General features: G+C 41.0%; 1 long non-coding RNA gene across 1 annotated transcript; it reads left to right on the top strand.

Annotated features, from left to right (window-relative positions):
* Positions 1–922: 922 nt before the first annotated feature.
* Positions 923–26,546, top strand: LOC308475640. Its single transcript, XR_013985327.1, has 4 exons — positions 923–1,032; positions 19,800–19,896; positions 22,384–22,570; positions 24,889–26,546. It is a non-coding gene; the product is annotated as an uncharacterized lncRNA (long non-coding RNA).

The raw sequence follows: 26,546 nt of genomic DNA, 5'->3' as shown, positions 1-26,546 counted from the left end.
TTTCAAGACTGAGGGCCACATTCCCTTCTGGACAGCCTAACAGGGGCCACATGCCAGAGACAAAAGTGGGTGGAACAATGGCTGCAATTTTTCCCTATGCAAACTCATATACTCCTCTCTATCCTCCAAGTGAGCAAGAGATGTTATCAAAGCTCAAGAACACATTTCTGCTGGGCAAACCTCACAATGAGAAAAGGAGCAGTTGGCAGGAAAGGGTGGTGGTGATTATTGGAAGAGGAAGGGCCAGTGTGGTTGGCGGGCCATGGCTGAGCATACCTATGGGTGGGAGCACAACCTCATCCCTCCCCCTCCCAGAAAGCTGCAGCAATGCAGGTGTAGAGAGGCCATGTAAGCAGCCCGCCCTGGGTGGTGCTCCTGCCTTTAGTTCTGCCAATGTATCTGCACATGCCTTCTCCTCTTGACAAGATGCAGTGACAGTGGTCTTAAGGAGGCCAGGAAAGCTCTGCCATTCCTCCCTGTCATCTGTTCCCACCCTTGGCCCCAGCAGTGTGTCTACACAGCACTGACCTCACCTGCCTGACTCCTCCCAGTAAGCCATGGTGATATTAGTGCCGGGAGGCCAGTTGGCATCTCCAACCATCCCTGCCATTTGCTCCTGAATATTTGCAAAGTAGGGTAAGGTTCAAAACTGGGCTGGTGAGGGATGTGGCCTGTGGAGAAGGGGTGCTGACTGGGGTAAATTACAAGGCCTATATAGAGAGGCCTGGAGGGCTGCATTTGGCTCCCAGTTCACCACTGCTGTCTTACGCTTTTGCCAAAAATTGGATCCCCTACAGTTTTCACTCATTGTTTGCAGTTCTGTCCTTTGGAACAGCAGAGAACCTGTCTGCTCGTCTTCGGCATAGCAGCTCTTCAGATACGAAAGTGCCATCGCATCTCCTTTTAAATATTCTGTTTTCCAGAATAAACATGCCTGGATCTTTCAGCTGTTCCTCATAGAATTCAGTTTCCAGGAAACTTCCCCATCTTGGTCACCAGTGCCCCTCAGTTAAGTTTACCAATGTATCTCATGTAAGCTTTAAAAACTTTTCAGAAGACTCGTAATACTTGAGATACTCTAGGTCAGTGACACTATGAAATTGGCAGATACACATGGCATGAAGTGCTTTCCACATGGCTTGTTTATATGAATTGGACCTAAGGTAAGCTTACAGGGCCTTTTAACATTCGGTGTCTGTTCTTTTCTCATTCATATATCACTTTCCTTCCCAGCGCTGGGTGTGCTATATTCATTTATTTCCTTTCCCAAGTAGCATGGCTTAAAAGATAAATTGTGAGAGGGAGGTATTTGAGCATATGCATGTTGATGATACTTATTTCAGTGAAACATTACATATTCCACTTTCCCTTTGAAAAACTCTTCAGTATTAATGCCACAGTCTTTAGAACAAGTACAAAGTCCTACACATTTCAGCATTATTGACTTCCAAATAAACCTGCTGGGCTTTTAATCTAAGTTTCTTGAAGTTTCCTGCTGGACACAACTAGGCAATGCATTATTCCCCATATTTGTAGCATAATTCTGATTTGAATGCATCCCTGGCACTTCTTCTTTGATACCTGCCAGGATATATACCTACAGTATAATCTTGTAAATGTCAAGTACCAGTAAGCCTGAGGCTATAATCTAACGCCTACTTTCTTGGGGGTCAACCCCACTGAACTCAACAGGATGCAGGTCTGAGTAGACGTTCACATGATTTCACTGAAACAGCATTTCAGAATGTAGAAGGTTGTCAACTGAATCCACAGCAATAAATATGGTTTATGGTAAAAGAGGTGATTGTGATCATACAATGGATGTTGAACAGGTCAAGTGAAGCCACAATCATATGAAATATATTTTCTTTTCTTCCATTATCGGATATACCAGCAGTGTTAATGGTAAGCTGAAAATTCCTATTCAAAGGGCGTATGGGTGTTTTTTTGGTGGATTTTTTTTTTATATACATGGGTTAGCCCCTGAAGTATAATTTCAGTCATTAGGAAACATCGCTTAGCATTATCTTCGCTAATGTTAAATTATGTTGTTAATACAAAATGTGCATCATGCCCTCAAAATGCCATTGTGGATAAATGCACTGAGATAATGAAGCAGAAGTAAACAATAAATATTCATCTAAGCCTTTTTGCTTATGAATTTCTCAGAAGGTAAGAGTCATGAATAACTGAACTGATCCAACGTACAGGTGAAACACTTGATGCAAGATTTTCTACTAACGAAAGGTCAAAAAGCACAAACAAATATGAGGTGGAGCCCTCACCAGACATCACTTTCAGAATGATTGAAAGGGCTAGCCATGTTAGTAGCACTGTAGAAAAACCAAGAAAGAACCTTGTGATACTTTAAAGACTAACAAATTTATTATGGTATATGTTTTAGTGCGCTAGAATCCATGTCATTAGATGCAGGGTTATCCTGAGCGATGGTTATGGATGGACAAATCTGTCAATTTTGAATTCTTTCACAGTTTCTTATTTTTCTGTTCTTAACTTTAATTTGCCCCATTTCCATTGCTGCACAGACTTGTGAAATTTTGTAAAAAACCCCCAAAAACAAATCAGGAAATTTTAAATGTCTTTTTGTATAAAAATATTCTAAAACATTGTTACGCATTTTGGGTGTGGGCGTTAAACTGTATGCCTAACCACGCTAATCTCTGCATCCAGCAAGTGTCGAAATCTAATCAAGACCTTTAATCCTTGGATCTGGCAGGTATTAAAATCTAATCAAGCCTTCTAATTCATGGAAATAACCAAGCTATCTTGCTGGTGAGATTATGGGAAATTAAGAGGCTCTCTACGAGATGGCAAATGAGTGGGACACCCCCTCTCCCCAGCTAAAGCCAGAGTTGAGAGCAGGCAGTGACAGTGATGTGAGCTGGAAGCAAAGTAGAAAGGTGGAGGAAGAGCCATGCCTGATTTCTGCTGGGAGAAGCAAGATCTTCTTGCAGTTTTATGCTGTGAACCTCTCTATCATAGGCTCAGGTTGTATATATGTGTAAATAAACCCTATAGCATAAAGATAAATAAACCCTATAGCATAAAGTCTCTGCTGTGCCTCGTTTCCAAATGAAACACAAAACTTGGATAAGTGCCTGGAGCCCTGGGAATCCTGAACCACATGGAAATTGGGATGCAACAATATTTATTTTGCATGCAATTCTGCCTGGTACAGGATGTTGTCAGCTCCGTTCGTCCGAGCTGATAAGGCTCATCTTCCTCCGAGCCCTCCCAGAAGAGCATCAAAACAACACAGCGGAAGGATGAGATAGGTATGAGCTACACGCCATGCTTTATTACTAAGCTATGCAGAGAGCAAAGAAATATACATCTTCTCTCTATGAGAGCAGAGAGCAACTGAACAAAGAGAGCAAAGGAACAAAGGAAACAGGAAACAAGTAACGTCACATCCCGTCTCCCTTTCCCATGAGACTCCAATAGCCTGGAATCCCTGGAATGTAAACACAGTCCTGTGACTGCAAGCAGCTGCACAGTGAGAAACAGAAACTAACACAGGATTGATTCAAGTAATTTTACCCTAGAAGGTAACTTTGTATATTATTTTCATGGATATATGTATGCATGTGTCCGCTTTTTATGAACACACACATTTCTGTATGCATTATTTGGTTGGAGAACTGGGTTGCAAAATTCAGAGAAGTGTGGGTTTTGAAGGGGAGCTGTGTTTCTGTTCAGGAAGTACTAATCTGGTAAATTTGCAAAATGATAAAATCATTCTTGAAATGACCTTCAGAGGATTTTGATGTGTCAGAATATTCCAACAGCCAGCTATCATGCCAAAAATGTATTGTCTGCAAAGATAAACACTATGGTGACAACTAGTTTGGTTGTATTCCTATCTAATATATCCTGCGTCAGGAGGTCTAGTCTGTTGAGCTATATAAAACATCTTGCCAGTGATATTGCATAGCAATGTCTGGTTTCAGTGGTTTGGTCACTCTGCACTTCTAAGGCATCACTTTTTATTTCCTCTGGGGGTGCACAAAAGTGCCAACTTGACCAACTTGGCTTTTATAGTGGAGGCTCTTTATGTGTGGAGAGCACAGAGAGGAATTGGCCCCAATGGATTACACATCAGCAGTGCTGTTGTTTCTGTAAAAGTCAGGCTGCATCCTGATTTAGTGTATAGAGGCTGCGACAGTGAAGCAGGGAGAAGGCAGACAATTCTTTTGGCCCAACTCCCCTCTTCCCCTACCCAAACCAGGCTTTTTAAATCAGCGAGGAAGTATCTTGCTCATTGCATAAAATCTAAAATGGCACCACTCCTCATTTCTCCCTCCCAAACTTGGCTCAGCAAGGGGAAGGCAATTGGTTAGGAGATGATGCAAATGAACTAAAGAGACAGTAGACCAAAGACTATGTGCAAAGGAAATCCAATGGAATGTACCATCAGAAAATCCTCATGGGATGGGAACTTTTTCAAATCTGTAAATGTAGCGGGAAGGGATCTGGATGCTGGGAATATGACATAAGGGCCCATATTAACTCTGTTCTTGTTAATTCAGTAATTAACCATTTCTGTCCAATGGACCCTTCCCCCAAGTTTATACTTGTGACATTCCATGGAGGCTCAATGGCTGGAATGAGAAATGTTAAGATGGAATATTTTATTAAGCTAACACCCAGCACAACAGATATGCCTAAAATACAAAAATACAGTGGTACCTCAGGTTACATACGCTTCAGGTTACAGACTCCACTAACCCACAAATATTACATTGGATTAAGAACTTTGCTTCAGGATGAGAACAGAAATCGCGCAGCGGCGGTGCAGCCGCAGCAGGAGGCCCCATTAGCTAAAGTGGTGCACAGAATGAACTCAGGCTTGCTAGAGAGGTTAAAAGCAACAAAAAAGGCTTTTATGGGTATGTTCGTAGCAAAAGGAAGAACAAAGAAACAGTGGGGTCACTCAGAGGAGAAGATGGTGAAATGCAAACAGGGGACACAGAAAGGGCTGAACTCCTCAATGCCTTCTTTGCCTCAGTCTTCTCCGATAAAGAAAACAATGCCTGACCTGAAGAATTTGGAGCAAATGATTCAGCAGAGGAAACACAGCCCAGAATAACTAAGGAGATAGTACAAGAATACTTGGCTAGTTTAGATGTATTCAAGTCTCCAGGGCCAGATGAACTGCATCCAAGAGTATTAAAAGAACTGGCAGATGTAATCTCAGAACCACTGGCAGTCATCTTTGAGAATTCCTGGAGAACAGGCGAAGTCCCGGCAGACTGGAGGAGGGCAAATGTTGTCCCTATTTTCAAAAAGGGGAAAAGAGAGGACCCAAATAATTACCGCCCAGTCAGTCTGACATCAATACCAGGGAAGATTCTGGAGCAGATCATTAAGCAAACAGTCTGTGAGCACTAGAAAGGAATGCTGTGATCACCAATAGTCAGCATGGATTTCTGAAAAATAAGTCATGTCAGACTAACCTGATCTCGTTTTTTGACAGAATTACAAGCCTGGTAGATGAACGCAGTGGATGTAGCCTACCTTGATTTCAGCAAGGCATTTGACAAGGTGCCCCATGATATTCTTGTAAAGAAGCTGGTAAAATGCGGTCTTGACTATGCTACCACTCAGTGGATTTGTAACTGGCTGACTGACCGAACCCAAAGGGTGCTCATCAATGGTTCCTCTTCATCCTGGAGAAGAGTGACTAGTGGGGTGCCACAGAGTTCTGTCTTGGGCCCGGTCTTATTCAACATCTTTATCAACGACTTGGATGATGGACTCAAGGGCATCCTGATCAAATTTGCAGATGACACCAAACTGGGAGGGGTGGCTAACACCCCAGAGGACAGGATCACACTTCAAAACGACCTTGACAGATTAGAGAACTGGGCCAAAACAAACAAGATGAATTTTAGCAGGGAGAAATGTAAAGTATTGCATTTGGGCAAAAAAAATGAGAGGCACAAATACAAGATGGGTGACACCTGGCTTGAGAGCAGTACATGTGAAAAGGATCTAGGAGTCTTGGTTGACCACAAACTTGACATGAGCCAACAGTGTGACGCGGCAGCTAAAAAAGCCAATGCAATTCTGGGCCTCATTAATAGGAGTATAGCATCTAGATCAAGGGAAGTAATAGTGCCACTATATTCTGCTCTGGTCAGACCTCACCTGGAGTACTGTGTCCAGTTCTGGGTACCACAGTTCAAGAAGGACACTGACAAACTGGAACGTGTCCAGAGGAGGGCAACCAAAATGGTCAAAGGCCTGGAAACGATGCCTTATGAGGAACGGCTAAGGGAGCTGGGCATGTTTAGCCTGGAGAAGAGGAGGTTAAGGGGTGATATGATAGCCATGTTCAAATATATAAAAGGATGTCACATAGAGGAGGGAGAAAGGTTGTTTTCTGCTGCTCCAGAGAAGTGGACACGGAGCAATGGATCCAAACTACAAGAAAGAAGATTCCACCTAAACATTAGGAAGAACTTCCTGACAGTAAGAGCTGTTCGACAGTGGAATTTGCTGCCAAGGAGTGTGGTGGAGTCTCCTTCTTTGGAGGTCTTTAAGCAGAGGCTTGACAACCATATGTCAGGAGTGCTCTGATGGTGTTTCCTGCTTGGCAGGGGGTTGGACTCGATGGCCCTTGTCGTCTCTTCCAACTCTATGATTCTATGATTCTATGATTCTATGATTCTAGGTTAAGAACAGTTTCAAGTTAAGAACAGACCTCCAGAACAAATTAAGTTCTTAACCCGAGGTATCACTGTATGCATCCCCATCATACAGCAGGGATGGGGGAGCTCAGGCTTGGTGCTGAACTCAGACCTCTCTTTCTTCCCAGGTCATGCCCCTTCTAGCCACACCCCTTTTCCTTAGGCTACACTTTTTACCAGCCCTACTTTCTACCCTCTGTGAGTGTTCCTGCCTGATTAGAATGTGCCCTTGATATCCTATAATGCTTCTTGCATTCCTGAAGGATAGACAGAAATGTGGGAGTAGACTAGCACATGTTGCTCCACCCACTTTTGCTTCTAGTCCTGCCCACCAAAGGCAAGTGGCCCCTGGGACTTTGCCTAGAAGGAATGTGGCCCTTGGGCCCCTGTTCCCTGATAATAGGGAAGCATTCCTTCATCTAAGGCTGCATTCAGACAGCACTTTATTTTCCTGCCTTTTCATTACCTGATAATTCCCATGTTTTATGGGATCTCTCACACAGCATAAAAGCACAGTGGAATTTAGTGAAAACATAGTGCTCATTTCCATGTTTCCGGGGGGGGGGGGCAGTTTGCAACCCTCTTATCTTGGTAAATCATGAGATGTTTTTGTTGCAACTTTGTGTGATGAAATTTGAGGCGGTACTTTAGCATACCGTTCTTTCCTGCCATTTACAATTTAGCATAGCATGGTGGAATATTGATCAAAAAGCCACAGTTCCATAATGCAACAGGTACTGCTTTGTAAAACGAATGTTAGAAATTAGGGCAGAAGCACTAGTATTACTAAATAAACTAAAGCAATAAACCTCACATCTGAATGCAGCTTGAGTGTAAGCTGGCTGAACTAATAGCTGCTAATGTTGTATATTCACTTTGCAACAAAAACCAAAAAACAACTCCCTTTTTTTGTTTTTTTGTTTTTTAAACTGAGCTCTGCTGCTACAACAGATGCAACTTCCAAATATTTCTCATTAGAAAAGTAATTAATATGCATAAATCTGTTTGCCAAGCAATCTAAAAGTGAATCAAGAATTAAATTAGACGCAACACACTAGCTATTTCTAATTTGGCTGTAAATGAAATTTTAGGGAGGCATTCAGGACAAATTACAAAAAAGGGGGGAGGGGGTGTTCTCAATGTGTTGTTGTTTTCTTCATTAGCTTCATAATTCTAAGAAAATAGAAAACTGGTTTTTATTTTAAGATCGTGCATCAATTCAGTAGCGTTGGCAAACATTGTTCTTGTTCCACTGTTGGGAGAGAGGCGGGGCGTGCAGTTCTATTGGTTGTCCATGACATCCCAGCAGCCTTAGACACCATCAATCATGGTGCTCTTTCTGTCACAATGTTCTTTGAGGGTCCAGGAAGTTGTTGCTTTGGGCCTTTCCTTGAGGAGGTTTCTCTCTTTCCTCTTGCCACTGCCAGAAGCTTCCTTGGGTATTGGGGCTGGGTTGTGAAACTATGGATGTGCCTTGTTGTTCCCTCTACAATAATGTAGATAATATATAGGCAAAGAGTTTATACACTTATAGGGGCAGAGGAGTTGGACTCAGAATTGGCTCTTCTGTTACACCAGGCATCCTTGTATCCCACCTGAACTGGGCTCTGGCTCAAAACAGCCCTTCTCTAGAAATCAACTATAATCCAAAAGCTGCTGCAAGGAATCCAACATCCATCCTGTCTCTAAGAAAGCTCCACACCTGCTTTGAAGCAGGGATCAATTATTTTGGATGCTGCCATTTCCTCTCAGTTGTTCACAGCTGGAAGTGACCAGGAAGTTTTTTGTTGTTGTTTTAAATGCATTATGGTGAATTGCACCAGAATCTATTTTAGATGAAGAGTGGTGCATTCCATATTTGGTTTCAAAACTCATTGTCACTCAAGCTTTCAATAGGTACTGCTAGACTTCTTCAAACCCAGCCATTTAGTTCTTCCCTTCATCGTGACACAGTGCAGAATTACTGGTGCAATTCAGTGCATTCCATAATGGCAGGAATGGCAGAGCAGACAACGTCTCTTCTTGTTGAACAAAGCATGTATGTGTTCTCAGTTAAACACACACACACACACACACACACACACACACACACACACAAATAAAAACAGAGAAATGAACAAATAACGAGCTACTCACATCTAAATGGCACAGCTCTGTTTCCAAACGAGTTTTTTATTACAGCATGGAACCATGTATGAAATAATTCTGAAATGTTATAACATTATTTCTCAGATGTTGTTTTATAGATTATGGCCTCTGATGGTAATTGCATAGGTCTCAATCCCTCATTTTCGGCAGCTTGGTGCTTTGTACTTGTGGCACCCTATTAAACAGAACCTTATGAAAAATATTCTAAACTTAGTAATAGTCTAAAGCAGGGCATCCGTCAGAAAGCTTGTTCTGTGTCATAGATGCAATATGATAATCAAACCAATCATTTCCGCAGAAGCCATTGCTATCATCATAATCATCACCACTGCCAATGTCAAATTAGCTCAGACTTTAATTTCAAAAGACACCAACTGTTTATGTCACGCTGACATAAAAGCTTTGCTCATTTACTATGTAAAACAATGAAATTTTACCATCTCCCTTCATTTTCCCTTTCCTTTCTCCTCCTACTTTTACCCCAACCCCATATTGCCTATAACAGTGATGCTATGACTTTCTATGACAGATAATTTATAGGTACTATTGCTACCCAAGAAATATATATACATATACACGTGTGTGTGTGTGTGTGTGTGTGTGTGTGTGTAATATTCATATTATTTCCTTATTTTCCATTATTTTCTAACTGAGTAAAAAAAAGAAAAGAGTACCTTATTTGATACTCTGCCTACTTCAATCTGTTAATGTTTTTGAGATCCTTTCAAAATGAGTAGTACTCTACAATCAACATGATTGGCTAGTGATAGTTTAAATTGTTGAAAATTGATGTTAATGAGATTTAAATAAGTGAGAAACATGGATTGATGATGAAAAGTGTGAGGTGGGGGAGAGATACAATCCTAACCCTAGAGTGGCAAATTATCTTATACTGATATTGCAGTTAAGGCTCACTTCAGATATTACATTGGTGGCATGGCTATCACTAAACTTGGAAATAGAGTGGGTATTTATGCAAAGCAGTAATCTTTCGTAAGGGGAAAACATTGCATAAATGGTGCATAGACTCTAAAGAGAGATCAGGTTATGTAAGAAAATAAGAATAGATCAGGTCAGTGGCCCATCTAGTCCAGCATCTTACTCTCACTGTGGCCAACCAGATGCCCAAAGGAAACCCACATATAGGAGTTAAGTGTAGTAGTAGTAGTAGTAGTAGTAGTAGTAATAATAATAATAATAATAATAATAATAATAATAATAATAATTTTATCATTTATACACCCATCTGGCTGGGTTTCCCCAGCCATTCTGGGCAGCTTCCAACAAATTAAAATGCAGTAAGACATCAGACATTACAACTTCTCTATACAGGGCTGCCTTCAGATGTCTTCTAAAAGTCTGATAGTCAGATAGTTGGTTATTTCCTTGACATCTGATGGTAGGGCAGGCGCCACTGCCAAGAAGGCCCTCTGCCTGGTTCCCTGTAACCTCACTTCTCGCAGTGAGGGAACTGCTCGAAGGCCCTTGGAGCTGGAGCTCAGTGTCCAGGCAGAATGATGGAGGTGGAGACGCTCCTTCAGGTATACTGGACTGAGGCCATTTAGTGCTCTGTGGTTTCCAGAGAGACATAGTACCTCTCACAACTGAAGCAGAGTCTAGCCATTGATAGCATTATCCTATATAAATATGTCTAATCCCCTTTTAAAGCCATCTGAGCTGGTGGCTACCACTGCCTTCCGAGTCAACGTATTCATTGAGCTATCCACTATGAGTGCAACATCTCGCTCATGGTAATGAGTTACGATATAGATATATATTCTGCTTCATGATCTTGGGCTCTACAAATAAAGAAAAAAGAACTAAATTCACTTGTCTGCATGCAAACCTTTACTAGACGCCTGATTTTTAGGTACCCTGAATCAATATGCCCAATGCCTTTAGAGCAAAGAAGGTACTAGTGTTAATTTTTTGTGCAAAAATTTGGGGCTTTCCAAATATTGCATCTGAAAAGGTTTAAACTCATATTTTGCATATGACTTGGGGCTTATTAAAATGTACTTATTTAATTAGAACAGCATAATTTTGTGTTGAGGCTATCTGGTCTAATAAATTCTAGGGATGCATAATTATTGGCTCAGATTAATTCAAATGGGTGAAAATAGGGTCTCTAAGGTCCGCTAGCTCTGGGCAGTTTCTCATTTCAAAGATTTCCAAACATTGCAGCAATATGAATTTTTAGTGCAAGCACTGAATTCACTTGAAAATATAACCAGAAACATCTTTAAACAAAGAGTATCAGATGTAGAAGCACAAATTGGCAGAGCTGCCATTTCCTCTTCAAGTCTTATGCATTGGTTAGTAAGTGTAAAATATCAGCATCAATGGAAAAAATACCTTTAATTTCCTATTCTAATGGGAAATGGGAAACTGGGCTCTGCTTCGAATGGATGGAATGATTAGTTCAACTGGCAATGTTTGCAGACATACCAGTCCAAAACCTGTGATGTATCTGGAGGACAGCAATATTACAAAATGTGCCTCACCATATTCTTGAATGGCACATTGATTCTGATAATAGAGAACATTCTCTGGAGCCCTTTCTAAAGGACATGAAATATTAGGATGACAGTAATGAAAAACATTAATTACAATAACAATCAAGCATTAATTAATGGATTGTGAATTATGCATGTTAAACTACTGTTTTTTTGTGTATTGTTGTTTTAGATCGTATGCCCTGCAGGGTAGAAATTTTTATTTTAATTGTGTACAGGAGTATGTACATTGATGGTGCCATGTAAATAAATGATGGTGATTATAATAATAATACGATTTTTATAGCAATTCATTATATATCTCTTTGTAATAAATACAAGTGACTCAAACCTTGCACTTTATTATTCCAATAAATGATAAGCAAACTCCACTTCCCTACAAACTTTTCATCGCCCAATTTGCCTTCTTATATTATTTGTCAGATGGACCATATAGGGCATTTCCCACGCCTTAGAAAACAAAGAGTCTATAAAAGGTAGGGTGGAATTTCTCCACTTTTGACAAATTATCATTCCAGCTGCAGTTAGCAAATGGACCATTTCAATGTATCCTCTGATGTCATGCCCCTTGTTTGTATTTTTATGTGGGGTTTAGAATGTACCGGTATTTTATTTTTAGGTGGACTTTAAATGAGATGGTCTGAAGACTAAATTAATAACAAGGAGGGGGGTCCAGATATATCCCCTCATGCTTTCAATGAAAGCTCCCCTTGCATGCTGAAACAACTGGTGACCATGCCCTGTGTTCAGTGTTAGTGAGAGAAGAATCTGACAAGTGTGCATCTAGGGCCCCTTTTTCACTAATGCAAATGTGTGGCTACCAGGCTACATGGCCTGAGAAGTGCATCAGCTTGCGATGGTCATGGTCAGCAGGCACTTTCCTGCTCATCTCTAACATACAAATTGTGAGTGGGTTCCCCTGAACACCTCTAATTTTCTGTCCTTTCCCTCCAAACTGATAATGCTCAGATTTGATTGCTATAAAATAAGTGTGCTTTGTATATCGCTGTGGCAGATAACAGAAGCTTCATGGTTGCGGTTAAATGGTGCAGGGGATGACAACACACTCAGTTCCTATGAGGTTGGGAAGGGAGAAAGGTAGATTGTACCAGGAGAAAAGTTTCAGGTGAGTAAGCACATTTGTTTGGGAAAGTTTTCTAGAGCCCACTGCTATCACTTGGGCTACTCTAGCCAATTAAGACACTATCCATTGTTCCTCAGGGCCACCTGAGACTTCAAGCCCTTACACTGGGAAACAGACATCAACAGTTGTGTCCCCAATGCTCTCTCCAAATTTTGATTTCAGGTAAATGCTAAGGCAACCGCAGGTAAAATGCTTCAGCAAGAGAGAGAGAGAGACTGTGTCTGGTGCCTGCCTGAAGCATGAGAATTAGAGGGAAACCATGGAGAGCTTAGAAGGGATGTTTAGCTGGCACCTGCATTTCTTTTCTCTTATCTATTTCACACTTATCGGGTGTGTGATTTTTCTGCCCAGCACACATTAGAGTCTGTAAGTAAAAATGACATTTAATTTTAAGCACCAGTGCATACCATTTTTAGTTAATGTACCGTGTCTCTTGGGTGCAGAAGAAGGAACTGTCTTGCGGAGCACTTGCCACCCTCAAGAAACATGATTCCAGGAGAGAAATCAAGAGGAAGATTCCAACAAAATATGACTTAAACACTATATTTTAAAGTGTCTCTTACTGCCCTTGGGACAGGGTAAGCAGCACACCTAAATACTTTGGCCTAGTTATCACAGTGAATGGATAAGTTGTGAGGAATCCATTTCTAGATTGGAGCACTTCAGAGTTCAAGTAGGGACTGCTTCTCCCTAGAAAAGCAAATAAATAAGCTTCTGTGTACAAAAAAAGTAGCATGAAAGGCTAGGCTGTGGCCCTGTAAATGTCACATGTCTTCCATCAGCACCACCCACAATGGCCAATGGTAAGGGGTGGGCACTCCAACAACAACTGGAGGGCCACAAGCTCCCCACCCTTCCTTTAATTTAGCCTTTCTTCCTGACACACCAGTTTTCTATGTGTGCTATTCTGCTGTTCCTCTTTCTTATTGTCATCAGACCCTGGCAGACTCCCAAGCTGAGAAACACTGTGGGCAGCTGAAGAAGAGGAGGCGGGCTTAAGTAAAAGCAGCAACCATCATTGCTACCTGCCCATTCATTGGTAGTGGCTCCTCCTCTTCTCTTCCTCCTTTTTTGCCATTGCAGTGACACTATTGGTTGCATCTCGCCACCACAGCAGCAGCGGAAACCGCTGCTTGCTTATTTGCCCTCTTCCTGTGCTTGATAGTGTTGGCGGACTGGGCCATAAGGGAGAGAGCAGGTGTGTGGCAGTAAGGAGGAGATGCCACAGAGGTTGTTCTGATTGGTCAGTGGTGAGGCCCTTCTGGGATGTGGTCCACGCATACCAATCTTTGGACTAGTTACCCTTTTCTGTCTCTCAGCACAACTGGATGTCAGGGTCTTAGGAATGAGACAGTAGCTCCTTCCCTAGAAAGGACCTGAGAGTAGTTTGTAAAATACAGTCGTACCTTGGAAGCTGAACGCCTTGGCTCCTGAACAAATCGGCTCCTGAACGATCAAAACCCAAAAGTGAGTGTTCTGGTTTTCGAACGATTTTCGGAAGCTGAACGTCCGGCGTGGTTTCTGTGGCTTCTGATTGGCTGCAGGACACTCCTGCAGCCAATTAGAAGCCACACTTTGGTTTTCGAATGGTTCTGGGAGTCTAACTGACTCCCAGAATGCATTCTGTTCGAAAACCAAGGTACCACTGTATAATGTTGAAACTATTAGGCTACAGGCTACATTTAGGTTCTTATTCTGTTGCGTTGATTCCCATTGCAGACAAAGGAGCATAAGGCTCTACCTTATATTGACTCAGATCATTGGGTTCGCCTAGCTCAATATTGTCAAAAGTGCCTGATAGTGGATTTCCTTTGAGGCAGGAATATTCCCCAGTCCTATCTGGAGATGCTGGAAATTGAACCCAGGACCTTCTGCATGCAAAGCACGTGCTCTACCATTGAGCTACATCCTTTCCCAAGGCTCCCCATTTCACTCTACACCCACTTCAGCATGACATTTCTGCCCCAAAGCCTGCTGAATTTGTCTTCAGATTCTTCAGCATATCCTGGTGTACATCACACCACATGTTTGGGTTATTTGTAAGGGCAGAATGGCATCCCTTCATCTTAAAATACTTTGCCAAATATCAGAAAGCCGTACAAGAATGGAAAGGAAGAAAGTCGTATCTGAGGGAATAGCTCGTCTTATTAATGCTACCCATTTCTTTATGAAACATTACAGTTCTTCAAAGCTAACCTTAAAAGGGAAGATGAGTTCTAAAGGAGACGGGAATCCACAGATTTGACAAGCTCTTTCTTTGCTTCCTCAGAGGCTTCACTGTGACACGCAGGGCACCATCCAATTTGCCACGTTTTTGCTTAAATGGGTGAGAAATGTTGCGGTTTATTTTTATAAATGGAGTCATTGCCTCAAGCCAGTCAAGATTCAACATCTGAATAACCATGTATATGAAACACAGAGATGTTCGAAGTGCTCCACAGACATCCCTAGAGTGGTTCCCTTGAAGCCGCAGCAGCAGTTCTATCAAGGATGAATCTCAGCCATGATTTTTACGCTGAGGCTGAAAGGTTTGTTTTATTTTGATCGCTCTTTCCCACCGGAACCTCTGGCAATCATGTGGCTATGCAAGATAAGCTCTCTGTTGAACACAGGGCACTTATAGCTTACAGAATTTATTAATGCAGAATGCAGAGTTGAAGTTACTTGCTGCAGAAATCAACCACACAAAAAGGAAATATGGTTTAAAATTATTGCTATAACTTAGGGCAGGGAAACTTTTTGTCTCCACGGGCCAGATATTTATCAAGATCAGCCTTGTGGGTCAAAGTTGACACATGGGTGGGACTGCTCACTTGTCAACCACATAGGCGAGATTCATTAATGAACACTGTCAGTGGAAGCTCTGCCCAGGGGCTTCTGTTTGCACAGTGAGAATTTATCCTCCTCCCTGCGTCTTGTGAAAATGGGTCTTGAGGGGTATGAGAAAATCCCCAGAACAGCACGTGGGGGAGCTGGGTCATTCTGTCTAGTAAGCTGATATGCTTGTGCAGATCCAACATTTCATAGAATCATAGAGCTGGAAGGGCCCTGAGGGTCATCTAATCCAACCCCTTTCTATACAGAAATCTCAACTCAAGCATCCATGATGGATGGCCATCCAACCTCTGCTTAAAAACACCCACAACCTACTGAGGGAGTCCGTACTACTGCTGAATGGCTCTTACCATCATAAAGTTCTTCCTGATGTTTAGTTGGAATCTCCTTTCTTGTAACTTGAAGCCATTGGTTGGGGTCCTACCCTCCAGAGCAAGAGAAAACAAGCTTGCTCCATCTTCCATGTGACAGCCCTTGAGATATTTGAAGATGAATATCACGCCTTCTCTCATTGTCCTCTTATCCAGGCTAAACTCCCTCAACCATTCCTCATATGGCTTCGTTTCCAGACCTTTGATCATCTTGATTGCCTTCTTCTGCACATGTTCTAGCTTTTAAATATCCTTCTTCAGTTGTGGTGCCCAGAACTGGGCACAGTATTCCAGGTGTGGTCTGACCAAGGCAGAATAGAATGGGACTATGACTTCCTTTGATCCAGACACTATACTTCTGTTGATGCAGCCTAGAATAGCAATAGCTTTGTTACTGCTGCATGCTGCTACACCACCACATGTCTCTTCCTCCTCTGAGGAGTGGCAAGAATAGTTTTGTACATTGTACCTTCCACAGCCACCTCAGTGTGTTTTGAGGTCTGCAACTGCTGTCCTAGTGCAATGTAGAATTCCACCCACAATATCATTCTGATGTCGCAAGATTGGCAAGTGTGTTGTTCCTCTGGCCCATCTGCCCAAATTCCTTGTGTAGGCTTCCTGCTTGGGAACCACAGTGCATGGGACATTTTAAGCTCCATGTTTGGTGTTTTGGGAAGCTCTGAGCATGATCAGTCCTCCTTGGGCTGGTTTGTGGCAGGTGGTGGAAATCCTCCCTTGAGGTTTTTTCTTTTTCCAAACACACACACACACACACACACACACACACACACACACACTTGTACTTATCCCAAGCCTGCCAGTACCTCCCTCTTTTGCACGGATTATGTCATTTTGGCTATATAATGCCTTGTGCTCAGTGAAATGAGGTCACTATTAGTATATATGATAAAAGAAGCAGTCTTTTCCCAGGTAGAAATCTGAATATATATGCAGCAAAAAAATCCTCTTTTAAGAGCAGAACTCCATTACAGCTGATAGCTGTTACTTCAGTGTAGCTTAATTAGAAACTTAATGCACCATTAATGTAGCAAGAATTGGCGTTAAAATTACAACATAGCTGGCTGAAACTGCTATGAAACTCACCCAATGCTCTGCCTGTCCTTTATCTTATGATTACCTCCTCATCTAACATCTATGCAGTCAAAACTGCAGAGCTTAATGGAATAATCATGTGCATGCCATCTCTTTAAAAGGCGACATTCAATACTTTTAACACATTATATTTCTCCTACAATGGACTTCTCAAGAAGGAAAGTATGGTGAGAAATTAACTCATCATCAAATAATTATCTTATGAAGTAGTTCACAATTCACTCTAGCCTAGAGTGAACAAGGGAAAGTGTGTGCGAGCAAAAGAGATGAAGCCATTTGTTCAGAATTCTATAAAACCTGTTTTCTCCAATACCAAATCTTTATTTTTACCGAGTAAAATGTCATAGGCCCCTTGCTGCACATGGCTTCCGAGATCAGACGAGATCGGGCGTGTTCAGGGTAGTATGGCCGTAGACAGCTGCACATGGCTGAATTTGAGATGATTTGTATTTTGTTAGAATTTTAAGGGTATGTATTTTGTAATTCTTGCGTTGTCCAAAATGGAGGGAGGGTTTTTGAAATGAAATTCAGTTGAAACGATAAAGAATGGCAAAGTATGAGAAATATCAGCTGCCTAGATTGCCAAAGATGTTTCAACCGAAAGGTCAAGATGCGGTTAAGATGTCAACTCTGCCTACATGCATACATGGACAAATAACGAGTTGACCAACGATGCACACCAGTTATGATATCATCCCATTAGCTCTTGTTATGGCTTTGTGACCTTTTGAGTTATCATCATGTTCCCAATGAGAAAGGAGTATGGATGTGGCTTATAAAATTCATATACATTTATATATACATTTGAAGGCAGCTAGTGTAGTGTAATCGTCATAGTGTTGGACCAGGACCTGGGAGACTAGGTGACCTTGGGCTGCTCCCTGTCTCTAACCTCCATTTGCATGGTTGTTGTGAGGAGAAACAGGGAAGGGGAGAACCATGCCTGCAGTGACAGCAGAGAAGCAGCACTGGCCTCAACACCGGAGGTGAAAAGAAAGGAGGGTGGTGGCGGTGGCAGTAGGGCAGGGTAGCACTTCCTGTTTCTCCTCAAGCAGCAAAATGGGACATGTTGTCAACGAGCTTTGTTAAATTTTCACATTGGTCTGATTTATAACTGATCATGTGCCAAGCTTAACTTCCTGCTAGCAACTGGTGTGAGTTTGTTGATGGCAAGAGCAGCTTGGACAATTGGACAACCCTCTATTCAGCCACCATGCACTCATATACCATGCTGGCAGTGGCATCCTCCCCTTCCCAGTGATGAAATGTAAGTGAAGGGAATTCCTTACTCCTCTAGTGCTACATCCTGGCCACCAGCAGGGTTTCCTAGTAGATGACTTCCCTGGTTGGCATTGCCGTTTCCCCTTCTTGATTTTGTACTCAGAACCACAACGTGCATTGCTTAGTGACATTGAAAGCAGCTCCACCCCCCAGCTCTACTATAAATCCAATATTTATTTGTTAAATCCATATTAAGACCCATGTTAACAATGTTTTCTCCTAAAACCAATAAGCTCAGTCCCATAGCCTACGAAGTCCACCTCGTGACTTTGGAATTAAAAGTAGATATGAGAACAGGAAGAGTTCTTTGAATTGGAGACTTACTTTTCTTATTTCCAGTAAGAAAACAATCTGGCCTTTGGAATGGAACCTTACTGTCTGTTTTTTTAAAAACGAACATTTCCAGAAGGTGTCCATTAAAATAGAAATCCAACATCCATATAGAATATTTCACCCATGAAGGATGACTATTATAGTATAAAAAGGCCCATAAGTCACAGATGCAATGGCAGTCATGAACTATGAAGGGCATTTTCCTCCTCGCACCCAGTGAAATGAAAAGGATCACACTTCTTAGATGGGCTCTTCTGAGGTCTTCTACTAATTTGTTTAAAACCAAATCAATATGTTTATGATGTTCAGCAGTGATATTTCAATATGGGATGAGAGATAAGTTGAGCCATAGCAACTTTCAAATATAATGTTATCATTTAACCCAGTGCTTTGTCTTGCTACTGAACAATAATACTGGCAATTTATGGGGTGGGTGAATGATTTCCCCTTATTTATAAAGGTTGATTTCTATGCTCAAAGCAATAAAAGTTGACTTCTCCTAGGGTAGGTGAATATGTCAATTTTGGTTTCTCTCTGATTCTCATTTTTCCAGTCATATGTTCAGTTCTCCACATTTTCACATCAGTTTGTGAAATACATACATACATATTTTTTGTGAGGGGAAGTCCTCATGAAAATTAACCATTATTTTAGTGCAAATTTCTCATACACATTTTTGCATGCAATTTTTCCTGATATACACATGTTTACAAAGCATGTGTATTTCCCCCTACTATAATGCATTTTCGTACATTATTTTCACCAATATATGCATTTAGATGCAAACTTTACCCTGGTATATGCTTTTTTGTACACATGACCTAGCTGGGGAACTGCACTGCAAAATTCGGAGAAGTGTGAATTTCAAATGACGGTTGTGTTTTGGTTCTCATATTGTTTCAGTAAGTGAGAACTTGGTAAATTCACTTTTAAATGTGAACTGAATTGAATTTCCCATCCCTTACTTCCAGGCTTACTCATATAGGAATGTTTGGATATAGAAATGTTTCCTACAGAAGCTGGTGAATGATGGATCAGGAAAGTCTCTAGTAAATTGCTCCATTATTTCATCAGTGTGCATAAAACTACACTACCAGGCAGATCATTTCTGCACTAACCCTGGTTGCAATCTAGTTTCAGCCCTGGAGTTCTCACCTTTGCAGCTTTCCTTCCATTTAGTGGATTCGATAACCCTTGCCGAAGTCATCCAGGGTTATTCCCACTAGCTACAAACTTGTATACACAGTAAAGTTCTATGGAATCATGAGCTTATCCTTACCACTTCTTCCAAGATCAGGAAGTGCCTCACTCTTTGCATCTTTAGCTCCTGTGTCATTTCCCTTAGTTTCCCAAGTGGCCTGTTTCAGTGATGGAAGTTGAATGAGCATTTGGGGAGCGAGGTATTTCCAATAACCTTTCTCATATGTTCCTCATAATTCAAGGTAAGTTTGATAGATGCCTGAGTGGGGAACTTTAGCATGGATCCATCATACTTATGACAGTCGTTAGTAGCGGTCCATGGAAGATGTCTGGGAAGTCAGAACAATTGTGTTCAATGCCAACCAGCATTAGTTCAGAAAGAGGAATCAACTTATCTAGTTTCAGTCTAGAAGATGTTTCTTTATATGTAGTAGACTACCAGTGTGCACAGAATATGAATTAATTAAAATGAATAATGTGTCCTTAGAAAATGTTTATAGTGATTAATTCTCAATGTAGTGTGGGATATTTGCATAATATCTTGTCAGGCATTAATTATATCCACAGATAGCAAATTATATCCAACTGTAACAAATTGACTGTTATCATTAATTCTGTCACAAATGGGGAAAGATTATACATACTGGTTGTAGCATGGGTTATTTAGCAGGGCACAAGCTATTAGTAAGGGAAATATCTGTCCTACAGAAAGAGTGGGGTATAACTAATGGTAATTCCATTATACTCAATTGTGGGATGACAAGCTAATTTCTATCCCCACCTCCCTGGCCCCAACAGAAGAGAACAAAACAGCCACAACTTGAAATAAAACTATAAAGGAATCTAAGAAACATGGCCATAAAAGAAGTTTACAGGAAAGGAATCATTGTGAAAATAATTGGCAAGGGAGCCAATTGTTCAGGGTTCCAAATTACATGGAGAGTCTTCATGAGCACGCTCTGTGAGTTGGATGGCAACAAGAGGGATGGGGTCAAAGCTTGGCACCCTCATCCTCACATGTGAGCAAAACATCAGTAAGCAGGCAGACTGAACACACATCTGAAATCAACTAGTATTTTTCTTTTGGAAATAAAATAACTCTGGTCCTTTAAAATTAACGGGATAGTTAAATGTATCCTGAATATAAAAACATTTACATAAAGTAGTTACAGTGTAAAACTATCCTCCTTGAATATCACCTTGATCTAACAGTGGTAGAAAATGAGATGATCTGAGAGTGAATGAATTATATCATGTTCTGCATTAAAATTTTGATGTCTTTGCATTGAACTCCATCTGCATATTAAAGATAGGAAACGACTTTACATTCCTTATACTTGTCTGACTAGAAGGCAAAAAAAGCACCTTAATGAGGGTGATGCTTGCTTCTTGAGTTAAAACAAAGAATAAGCTCATGCAAAATATTCCTAAAATTATATTAGAATCTGGGTTGTCATATTTCATCGCAGAAGTACATTTTGTCTCAGCTAGTTACACGAAAAGAGAAATATGTTGCAATATTTAGTATCTTCGGGCTTGGAGAGGGGAGGTCAAGAATGAGACTCCATCTGCACTATACATCTAAAGCAACACCATAGCACTTTAAACAATCATGTCTTCCCCCAAAGAATTCTGGGAGCTGTGGTTTGTTAAAAGTGCTAAGAGTTGTTAGGTGACCCCCATTTCCCCCACAGATTCTGTAGGAAGCCTTCAGGAATGCAGATGGTTCTCCATAGTCTATGGGCCAGACCAAATACTGGTATGATGCCAACACTTTGTGTGTGTGTGTGTGTGTGTGTGTGTGGTGATACTCTCTGGGTTGTATTTTTACAGGATAGCCTATTATGATTGAGTACTATAGCTTTTCTGCAGATTGTATCAACTCATGGAGAGTGACGATGATGGGGAGTGAAGCTAGTACACTTCTTTCCACTCATGTGTTAAATTTACTTGAAAGTATGATTCCTGTATTGGGCTAGTATCATTGGGAATATCTAAATAAGCTCTGCTGGAACATATCTTTGTCCAATTTAGTCCAGCATCCCCATTCCAGCAGTGGCCAGCCAGATGTCCCCGAGAATTTCGCACACAGGGCAAGAAAGCAATAGTACTCTCCTGTTGCTTGCTCCTAGCCAGTGGCGTAGCGTGGGGGGTGCAGGGGGGGCCGGCCGCACCGGGCGCAACTTCTGGGGGTTAGGGTTAGGGGGCGCAAATCTACGGGTTAGGGGGCGCAAATTACTTGCCTTGCCCCGGGTGCTGACAACCCACGCTACGCCACTGCTCCTAGCATAAGACACTCAGAGGTACTCTACTGTGCCTGTGGATGTGGAAGTTCTGTTTAGCTATCCTGGCTAGTAGCCACTGACAGACCTATGCCTTTTTTAGGATAAGAGAAATTCAAGGTGGATAAGGGTTATCAAAGGCTACAAAACCTGGTAGCTAAGCTAACTCGAACCTAGTAGATAAATAGCGACACTGCCAACATAAAGATGCTAGCTTTATTCATTCTTTCCTTTTGTTTCATCAACTTCTTAGATTTTTGGATTAACCACAGCAAAACCATTCAATGCACTTTAAATTTATTCCGTGCAATATCCCCGTAAACTAAACTGGAGATAGTGGGAGGAAGACACAATATTGATACAGTTTGTCAGATATAAGTGCTAGCTGTTAACCAATGTGCTAGCTGTTAACCAAACATAGATATCTGTGTTTTTTTACCAACTCAGGACATTGGTCCATCAATACCAGTACTGACTACAATGGAATAGCTCTTCAACTTTACCCAGAGGAGTCTTTCTCACCCCATTTGGAGATGCCAATGAATGAATCTGGGGCCTTCTGCATGCAAATAATGTTCAGTGCTGAGCTACAGTCCTCCAACAATTGCAGCAGTAACATAACCACAGTTTATATGTGAGTGCTCAGAGGCCTTGCTGCATTATTATATAAATTCTCTTTTTCACAATGTTCAAATTACTAGATGTCTTGCGTGAGCTGTTAAATGAGCAAATAAGAAATTGTAATGTGTGAAATGGCCCCAAGTTGTTAAGTACTGGTTATAGGTTTTCTTTCTATAGCAAGCCAAACGATAAACTGGGTGTCTCTGGTGACTATTTACTATTTATAACAAATGAGTGTGAAAGTTTCAAGCTGCATCAAAAGGTGCTGGGATTTCTGAGTATTCTTTACCTTCTCATCCCATAATACTGCCTTGATTTTATGTGGGCCTTTCTGCATTTACCATTTATAGGGGTCTAGTTGCTGTCCTCCACCCCCACTCCTGATTTTTTGGCATGCTGCCACACAAATTTACCATTATTAACCTAGTATTATGGAATAATGTACTGCCTTAACAGCAATTAGTATCACTCTTAAAAACATCCGATCAAGCAGTAACTACACCTGTATCAATGGTAAATGAAGAAAGGCCCCATATTAGTGCTCACCATCCTAATGTCATGGACCCTCAACAGTTCTATCCAGCATTGCCAATAGTAAAAGATGATCAGAGTTATACGGAGGGCACTATGTTGGTTACTTGTGCCTAGTGTAATAGCCAGCAATGAGGACATCAATGAACAAGTCTATTGAGGCCTTGCTAGAATAATTAAATGGACAAAGAGATGATAAATTAACCATTCTCAACTGTTTCAACATTAGTTTTTTTATTCAAATACACTTCACCTGCTAATGAAAGAGTAGGCTTTAAAAATTCAAATGGCTCCACACTTCTGGCCTCTTGCCATCACTGCTGCTGTGCTACTGTATTTTGGAAAAAATTCTGAGCACAGGACCACCTGAATGCATCTGTATTCAGACCACTAGTACTTGATTGATTATATGAGCAGTTATGAGCATCCTTGTAATGCATGGTCCAATCGCATTGGGTGATGAAATGTACTGTATGAATGACTGACCCTAGTAATACTGCTTTCATCAACAAAACTAATAAATATTCATGTAGTTAGCAAGCATCACGTTGATGTTGAGTTGATGCATAAGCCTTCAGTCTGAAATTATGAGTCCACCTATCTAAGTAACAAACATCCTCTCTGGATTTATGAGGACAGTTTTGAAGTGAGCTATTTGCAACCCATCACCAGAAGTACTTGACTTTGTTAGATGCAGAATTCAAGAATGATTTGAAGACAATTATGTCAGAACGTGTATATGCCTCCTGTTGTCTATGCTCCAATAACTTCTAGGTTGGAGCACTGCAATGCCTCTGAATGCAGCTTGGAAACTTCAGATGATGCAGAATTCAGCAGCCAGGTTGCTCACTGGGGAAAGCATGTAACACCTATCCTGACACTGACTGCCAATTAGTTTCCAGGCCAAATTCGGAGTGCTGGTTTTGACCTATGAAGCCTTAAATGACTCTGGGCCACAATACCTCAAGACCGCCTCTCCCCATGTAAATTGACCTAAACCCTGCAGTCATCATCCGACTCCCTTCTTCATGTGCCCATCATGGAGTTCAGAGACTACTTAGTATACTCCAGTGGAATTTCATCACTTTAACGCCTTCAGCAATACACAGAGGCATTCAGCATTTCAGTGTCAATTAAACCTTGGAGCTATATAAAAAGCAGTGACAGGGGATTGGCTCTCTGGAATTACTTGATTTCCAGGGTAAGGATGCTTAATGATGGTTTGTCCCTCAGTTTGAAGTGAACTGACCTAATTTGCACTTCCTGGACAAATGGATCTGAAGGACATTATCTTTCAGGTCTCGCGTTTCTTTGAATTTTGCAGTACAATTCTCAGCTCAAAAGACATACAATAATGAGTTCATTAATGAACATTAGGGGTAGGGTTGCCATATTTCAAGAGGTAAAAATCTGGACAGAAAAAGTTGCTGAGCCCCTCCACCGCCGCTGAGCCTGAGTTGCCCATGCCAGTGCCAGAGTCCAGGTTGCCTGTGCCAGAGCCAGAGCCTAGGTCACCCATGCCAGAGCCCTTGCACCCACACCTGAGCCAGATCCAGAGCCCAGCCTGAACCAAAATCCAGGACATTTGCTTTAAAATGTAAAATCCACCCCTCCCCTGATGGGTATGTAGAACACGCAAAAGAGGACATGTCTGGGAATTCCCAGATGTATGGCAACCCTAATTAGGGGTAATATGCTCAATGTCTGCAATATGCATGCAAAATGCATAATTTGTGAAAAACTGAATACCAAAATAATGCATTTTTCCATATGGTTTTCATTTTTTTTAAAAAAATGCAGATTGATGCAGAAATGGACTTATGAATGAACAAGACTGACATTTCCACTCCTCTCTCACCATTGTTTAGTGCCTATTAATGCCTCATCTGTCCTGGTACTCGCATCCAGTATGACTAAGTCCTTATCTTGAGATGGGATTATCTCTAACAACCTGTATTTGCTACTGAATGGTGTCATGTTATAACAGTATTTGCAGAATATGAACAATTTGCATAATTTATTCTCCTTGTGGTAAACTTTCTAGAAAGCATCGTTTTCATTCGCTTTAAGTAAACGAAGACACGTGACTGTGGTATAACTAATGTACTAAACAGTAAAAATCTCGTGTTAAGAAGATGTTAAATTAAAATAGCCAAACTGAGATTCTTAATTGGAAATGTACATGTCTAGTTATGATTCACTTTGAGACCATTTGCAAAGAGAGCAGCTATTTAAATGCAAATTTATTTTATATTATGTTTTTCACGTATCCATCTAATCGAAAATCAGAACTTGCACTGCACTTGGATTGCTATCATACTAAATACTAAGAGCTGCCTTCTGTGCTAGTAATCTATTGCAGCTAATGGAATTACACCAGGGAGCAACTGGGTACCGTATATCTTTTACACGCTACTAAAAATAAAGCATCCTTGTATTAACTAAAAGAAAAGCAATTAACCTTTCTTAGATACTGCATATACACTATTTTATAGATGAGAATTCTAATTCTTTAACCCTCATGCTGTGCCTTCATCACTCGGCTAGAACCTGCATCACTTGATGTTACTAATTTAGTCACAAGTGTAAATTTGGTATTTTACATACAAATGAAGCTTACAAAAATAGTGGCCTTCCTAGTCATATTAATTGAGTCAATTTCCAGGAGCTGCTGAATGTAATTTTCAGCAAGACAAAGATCTGGATAGTTAGAATATACATAGAGTTCTTTTCCTTTTTTTTCTTTTTCTGTTATCGAGCCATTTCAAGTTTGGAACTCCCTTGTGTTTGTGTTTTAAAAGAATGGTGGAAAAAGAAGAGGTTATTATCCCCTGAGCTGTAATTGGTAAAGGAAACAAAATGAACGCTTTGCATATTGAGATAGCTAATTGGGAGTAATCTATTGTGGGTTTTATAATAAATTCATATGCTTTGGAATTCTAGCCTACGTATATAGCACATGTGTCAAGAATAATATGCATTCCTTTAGTCAATGAACTTATTTAGTTGTGCTGGGTTTTGGTAGATGAGTTTATGCAAGAATGTGGTATTTTTAACCTATTTAAAAAGTTGAAAACATAGGTTTTTTGCTTCTGGGGAACCTTTGGCTCTCCAGGTGTTGCTGGAAAACAACTCCAATCATCCCTGAGGATGTGGGCTGGGGGCAGATGGGAATTGGAGTCTGGACAGCATCTATACAGCCATATGTTTCCTACCCATGTTCTAAGGATTAAATGGTATCGAAATGAAAATAATTTGTTGATTAATTATAACAATATGCATTTGATTTCCCCCTTGATCCTCCTCTGTAGTCACTAATGGGTTGCTATATGACACACTCTTAGCATATCCCAGAAAATGTATAACAGTCAAGTGTTTCAGGATCTCAGTATTCATCTTCCCAGCCTCCACCTCCATTTTCTCCAATTCCTTTTCCTCTAAGACAGACTTCCTCAACC

The sequence above is a fragment of the Podarcis pityusensis genome, assembly GCF_964106645.2.
Source record: "Podarcis pityusensis genome assembly, chromosome: 4".
Lineage (NCBI taxonomy): Eukaryota > Metazoa > Chordata > Lepidosauria > Squamata > Lacertidae > Podarcis > Podarcis pityusensis.
The sequence above is the reverse complement of the archived record's forward strand: the minus strand, read 5'-3'. Positions and strand labels throughout refer to the sequence as shown.